This window comes from Sapajus apella, unplaced genomic scaffold (assembly GCF_009761245.1).
Source record: "Sapajus apella isolate SASKATOON/1434 unplaced genomic scaffold, GSC_monkey_1.0 scaffold608, whole genome shotgun sequence".
NCBI lineage: Eukaryota > Metazoa > Chordata > Mammalia > Primates > Cebidae > Sapajus > Sapajus apella.
In genome coordinates this window covers 21,177-27,920 of record NW_022437534.1, presented here as the reverse complement: position 1 = coordinate 27,920, position 6,744 = coordinate 21,177, and the positions used below count along the sequence as shown (strand labels likewise).

The 6,744-nt window shown below is 41.8% G+C and overlaps 1 pseudogene; it reads left to right on the top strand.

Moving 5' to 3' along the window:
* Positions 1 to 3,355: 3,355 nt before the first annotated feature.
* On the top strand, positions 3,356 to 4,121 carry LOC116546126 (annotated as a pseudogene).
* The last annotated feature ends 2,623 nt before the right edge of the window (positions 4,122 to 6,744 follow it).

Here is a 6,744-nt window from a genome sequence, read left to right as displayed (position 1 = left end):
AATCCTGTCTTTACTAAAAATACAAAAATTAGCCGAGCACATCGTCAGGCACCTGTAATCCCAGCTACCGGGGAGGCTGAGGTAGGAGAATGGCTTGAACCTGGGAGGTGGAGGCTGCAGTGAGTCGAGATAGTGCCATTGCACTCTAGCCTGGGCAACAGAGCGAGACTCCATCTCAAAAATAAATAAATAAATAAAAAGTTTCAAAAATTCACAAAATGCCTAGTATAGTTAAAAGAAAATTATGGAAACTTCTCAAGACCAGAAGTAAATAAAAGTATTGATCCAAAGAAGTATCAACCTAAGTGGCCAGTGCTCCATTCACATGCATCTGATCACAAAGATGTCAGATCTTTTTAGGTTGTTCACTCCTGGCAAGGCACGTGGAATATACATGGATAAACTGCCTGCTGGCATACAGAGTGTGCTGTCTTCCGTATGTGATAACTAAATTGTAAATTATGTTGCACAAAGAGAGAGAAGCTACAAGTGTGAACCATTAGATTAGATTAAACAATAAGGCACATAAAACTGAGATATGAGGTTTTATATTCAAATGTTTGCAATATAGTGAAAAACAAAAAAAATGAAAATAATGTGAAGAAAATCTATGAGCTTGTCAAGTTGTATCTGGAAAAGAGGCAAATAGAAAATAAACTATTAGGCCGGGCACGGTGGCTCACGCCTGTAATCCCAGCACTTTGGGAGGCTGAGGCAGGTGGATCACGAGGTCAAGAGATCAAGACCATCCTGGTCAACATGGTGAAACCCCGTCTCTACTAAAACTACAAAAAATTAGCTGGGCATGGTGGTGCGTGCCTGTAGTCCCTGCTACTCAGGAGGCTGAGGCAGGAGAATTGCTTGAACCCAGGAGACGGAGGTTGCGGTGAGCCGAGATTGCGCCATTGCACTCCAGCCCGGGTAACGAGCGAAACTCCATCTCAAAAAAAAAAAAAAAGAAAGAAAATAAACTATTAAAAATGTAGTAAAAGAATGTATATCATACAAATTACATAATAAAATAGACTGAGCTGATGGGAGGACTAGTAAACTGAAATGCTGAGTACAATTAATGTAGTCATATGCTTTATAGAAGGCATGTTAATACAAAATGCAAATATATTTATTTATATGTGAAGATTAGATGAGAAAAAATAAAAAACTTTTATTCTGTAGACTATAAACAGGAAGGCAATATTTAAAGAATTGGTGAATCATAAGTTTCAGAAATTGTAAACAACACATGAATTTTATCAAAGTTTAGAGTGTAGTAAGTCAAAAAACATAAATTGAGAAATACTTAAATAATGGTTTAGGTCATTGTGAGTACCGCTTCAATAAATGTGAAAGTTCAATTATCTTTTTGACTTACTGTTTTTATTTCCTTTTGATATGTATCCACTGGTGGAATTGCTGGGTCATGTGTATATGGCAGCTCTATTTATAATTTCTTGAAAAACCTCCATGCTTTTTTCCCTAAGGTTTGTACAAACTTACATTCTTATCAACAGTGTATAAGTGGCCATCTACAGATGATTGAAGAAAATGTTATACATACACACACACACACACAAATAATGTTCAGTAATAAAACAGAATAAACTTCTGTCATTTATGTCAAGATGGATGAACCCAGGGGACATTCTGTAATGTGAAATAAGCCAGTTACAGAAAGAAGTAAAACCACATGATATCACTCATATGTGAAATCGAAAAAAGTTGATCTCATAGAAGTAGAGTAGAATGGTGGTTACCAGAGGCCATGGAGAGTGAAGGGATGAAGGAATGGGGAGAGGTTTATCAAAGTTCCAAAGTTACAGTTAGACGGAGAGTAAATTCTGGTGTTCTATTACACAGTAGGGTGACTATAACTAATAATAATGTACTGTTTATTCTAACACAGCTAGAAGAGAAGATTTCAAATTTTATTAGCACAAAAAAATGTTTAAAGTGCTAGATATGCAAATTACCCTGATTGGGTCATTGTGCAGTATATACTTGAAACATCACACTGTACCCCAGAATATGTACAATTATTATGTGTCAATTATAAATAAAATAAGTCTTTAAAAAAGGATAATGATCAATCTGCATGACACAAAAAAGAAGAAAAACTCTTAGAAACAGTGAGATAGACGACAGATAACCTATGAAGCTGAGGGAAAACTCTTACCCTGTATCAAGTCAGAAAACAGAAAAATTAATATCAATAAAATATTAAAATAAAAGCTGCTGGACAGCGTAGAAATCTATTAACAGTAAAAACACATCCTGTAAAATAATAGAAATTGTGTGCATCTGACAAGGAGTTAATATCCAAAATATATAAGGACTCAACAGCAATAAAGATTGAAAAAATGAAACTAAAGAATGAGCAAAAGATCTGAATAGATATTTTCCCAAAAAAGACCTAAGGAAATGGCCAACATCGCTAATCTTCTGGAAAATACAATCCAAAACCACATGAGGTCGTTCCTCACCCCATTTAAAATGGCCACAAGAAGACCAAAAGAAAAACAAAAAACAAGGTTTGATGAGGATGTGGAGAAAAGGGAACACTTATACACAGTTGCTGTGAATGTAAATTTAGAACATTTTTAGATTTATTTATTCATTTATTTTTTAGAAATCTTCAGGGAAAACTATGCAGATTTCTCAAAACAAAAACCAAAACCTAAAAATGAAACTACCATATAATCCAGCAGTTCCACTATTGAGTGTATGTTAAAAGGAAATAAAAATCAGTGTATAGAAGAGATATCTGCACTACCATGTTTATTATGGCTCGATTGACAGTAGCCCAGATATGGAATCAATCTTAGTTTTCATCAAGGCGTAAATGGATAGAGCATACGCGGTGTATACACACAATGGAATACAATTTAACTATAGGAAAAATAAAATCCGGGGATTGCGCGCTGACATCGACCTGTGAAGTGGTCGCCCCGCTACAGCTTCAGGCCTGGCCCCGGGGCCCCAACAGCTGGGCGTCCTGCGTAGACCCTCCCACAAGACCCCTCACCGTCCGACTCCCGACAGCTCGGGCTTTTGCTGTCTCCTGGCTGCTGCTCCTGCTGCTGCAGCTTGGAACTGGAGCTGTCTCGTCCGGCTCTCAGGAGAGAAACGTGAGTCCCAGTGGCAGTCACGGTAGGCAAGGCTCCCCTTGGCCCCTGGGCGCCACCTTAGAGCCTGCCGTGTCCGCTATACCCGGAGCCCATCTGCACCGCCAAGTGGCTCCTGCTGACCGCAGCCAGGGAAGGATTGAAGCGCCAGACAATTCTGGGAGGGGACAAAAGAGGAACCGCAGCCGCCACATCCTCTCTTTTCCGGGGATGTGCAGAATTACCGTGAAATTATGACTTGTCATCCTGCTAATTACCAATGAGAAAATTGGAGTATAGAAAATGTCACCATTTCAGTCCACCAGTTCCCCAATAGCTATAAAGTGATAAAGTGCTCCCAAATGCATTTGCACAAATTCAGCTGCCACCATAGTTTTCTGAAAAGTAACATGTTTGTTACCCTAGAAGACGATACTAACTCTGGAGCTTTTAAGCACCTTTATATGTTACTAGTTAAGGCTTTTAAGTCAGAGTAGTCTATCAAACAAAAATTTGAATGTTTGAAATAAGGACTCAACAGCATCTAATTGTAGTCCAATTTTTCTCATATACAAATAGTTTCCAGGGAGAAAAAGAGAGGACCTGTGAAAAATCTGATGAGCCTGCCGTATTTATGCACCATCACTAAACACATCTTTTAGTTTGTCTCGATTAAATAAAGGTTGGGTGGTTTTGCATCGGTTTATTTTTTAATTGAAGTAAGGCAAGAATATAGATGCTTTCATTAAAAAGTAAGAACAATGTATCGGCTAGATGGTGGTCATTCCGAAGGAAGCACTACTAGGGTTACTTAACCACAAGTCTTATAAGAATTTACACAAACAAGGATTATTGTTCACACCCATGTAACAATTTACCAAGTACATGATGCAATGAGATCTTTGAGTTGAAAGGAGTAAAATAAATTTGTTTACATATTGGGGATATTGGTATGCTGGTGACTAGTCAAATTCCTCCATAGAGAATCACTTCAGAGTTCATGAAGTATTTTCAGACTAGAGGTATATTCATGTTCTTGTTCAGTGAAAGAGCATAAGATTTTGAGTGTTATAAATTCAGATAATGGAATGTAATTCACAGATGCATTGTCAGTTTGGGGATATGAGGGGAAGCACATGTTCCTAAAATATGAGTGTAATGTGCAGTAGTATTGCTTGCTTGGGACTGTGAGCAGTTTTTAATTAAAATTGGGTTAAAATTAGTTAATTTAAAATCTAACAAGGTGGTTTGTGATAATACTGAGGAGATATAAGACTCTTAAAGAGGATCCAAGATGGCCATTTAGGAACAGCCCAGGATTGCAGCTCCCAGTGAAAGCGCAGAGGATTGCAGCTCCCAGTGAAAGCGCAGAGGGTGAGTGGACGCCGCATTTTTATTGCCCACAGACTAGGAAATTCCCAGGCGGAGGGGCTCCACGGTCGCCAGCGCGGCTGTTTTGGCCAGCGCGGCTGTGCCGGCCGGTGCCGCTGCTTTGCCCTGCGCGGCTGCTTTGTCAGCGCCACAGAGCAGCGGTTCTCCAGTTCTCTGTACAAAATACACCGGTCCGGGTGCCGTTTTGGCTGGCGATTGGAGCCATGGGAAGTTGCCCATTCGTCTGTTTAAAAAGGGGACTGAGAAGGGAACCAGGACAGTAGATTCCAGGGCAAAAAAAAAAAAAAGCGCCACAAACCTCAGTGCCGCTGTTTAAGCCAGCGCAGTGAGTGGCCGCAGGGGAAAACAAACAGACTCCGGCGCCTCTTCAACAGGCGACTGGAACACCAACTTAAAAAAGGAGCTGAGGCAGGGAGCCAGGCGATCAGGCTCGGCTGGTCCCGCCCCCACAAAAGAACAGCAACCAGAAACTCTGGATTGGGACTTTAACAGCAAGCGCAGCTGAACCCGGGACGGTCCAGTTCTGTGGGGGAGGGGCGTCCGCCATTACCGAGGCCGCCAGGACGGAGGTAGTCAATGCGGAGGCAGCCCGCCGTTGCCAAGGCAACCCGCCATTGCTGAGGCAGCCCGCCGTTGCCAAGGCAACCCGCCACAGCAGAGAGACTCCGCCTCAAGAGATGCAGGCCAGCATCGCCAAAGCAGTTATAACTACACCCATATAAACAGGACTGCAAGGAATTTCACCCGGCAGCGGGGTGGAGCCCACAGCAGCTCAGCAAAGCCTCTACAGGCCGACAGTGACTAGGCTGCCTCCTTGCTGGGCAGGGCAGCTCTGAAGGAAAAAAAAAAGAAGGCAGCAGCATAACGGAAACTCATAAAGAAAGCCCTAAATCCCTGGGACAGAGCACCTGGGAACAAAAAGCAGTTTATGAGTTCTGCTGCAGCAGACGTAAACGTACCTGCCCAGCAGCTCTGAATGAACAACAACAGAGTTCACAGCTCACCATTTGAGCTCCTATAAAGAAGAGACCGTCTCCTCAAGCAGCTCCCTGACACCTATATATCCAAAGAGACACCTCATAAAGGAGAGATCAGATTGACACTAGGTGGGTATCCTTCTGGGACAAAGATAGCAGAAGAAGAAAACTGGTAACAACCCTTACTGTTCAGCAGCTGCTGCAGGTGAACCCCAGGCAAGCAGGGCCTGGAGTGAACCTCAGCAGACCTACAGCAGAGGGGCCAGACTGTCAGAAGGAAAACCAAGAAACAGAAATAACCTCACCATCAACAAACAGAACGTCAATCTGAAAGATCTGAGACCCAATCTGAAAGCCAGCAACTACAAAGACGACAGGTGGATAAATCCTTAAAGATGGGAAGAAACCAGCGCAAAAAGGATGAAAACACCCGAAACCAGAACACCTCTCCTCCTACAAGGGATCACAACTCCTCACCAGCAAGGGAACAAGGTTGGATGGAGAACGAGTGTGATGAAATGACAGAATCAGACTTCAGAAGGTGGGTAGTAAGAAACTTCTGTGAACTTAAATAACATGTTCTAACCAAATGTAAAGAAACTAAGAACCTTGAAAAAAGATTTGACGAAATGCTAACGAGAATGGACAAAATAGAAAGGAACATAAGTGAATTGATGGAGCTGAAAAACGCAACACGAGAACTTCGTGAAGCATGCACAAGTATCAACAGCTGAATTGACCAAGCAGAAGAAAGGATATCACAGGTCAAAGATCAACTCAATGAAATAAAATGGGAAGGCAAGACTGGAGAAAAAAGGGTAAAAAGGAATGAACAAAGTCTCCAAGAAATGTGGGACTATGTGAAAAGACCTAATCTACGTTTGAAAGGCATACCTGAATGTGATGAAGAGAATGAATCCAAGCTGGAAAATACTCTTCAGGATATTATCCAGGAAAACTTCCCCAACCTAGCAAGGCAGGCAAACATTCAGGTCCAGGAAATACAGAGAACACCACAAAGATATTCATCAAGAAGAGCAACCCCAAGGCACATAATCATCAGATTCACCAGGGTTGAAATGAAGGAGAAAATACTAAGGGCAGCCAGAGAGAAAGGTCGGGTTACCCATAAAGGGAAGCCCATCAGAATCACAGCAGATCTCTCAGCAGAAACCCTAGAAGCCAGAAGAGAGTGGGGGGCCAATATTCAACATCCTTAAAGAAAAGAACTTTCAACCCAGAATCTCCTATCCAGCCAAACTAAGCTTCATAAG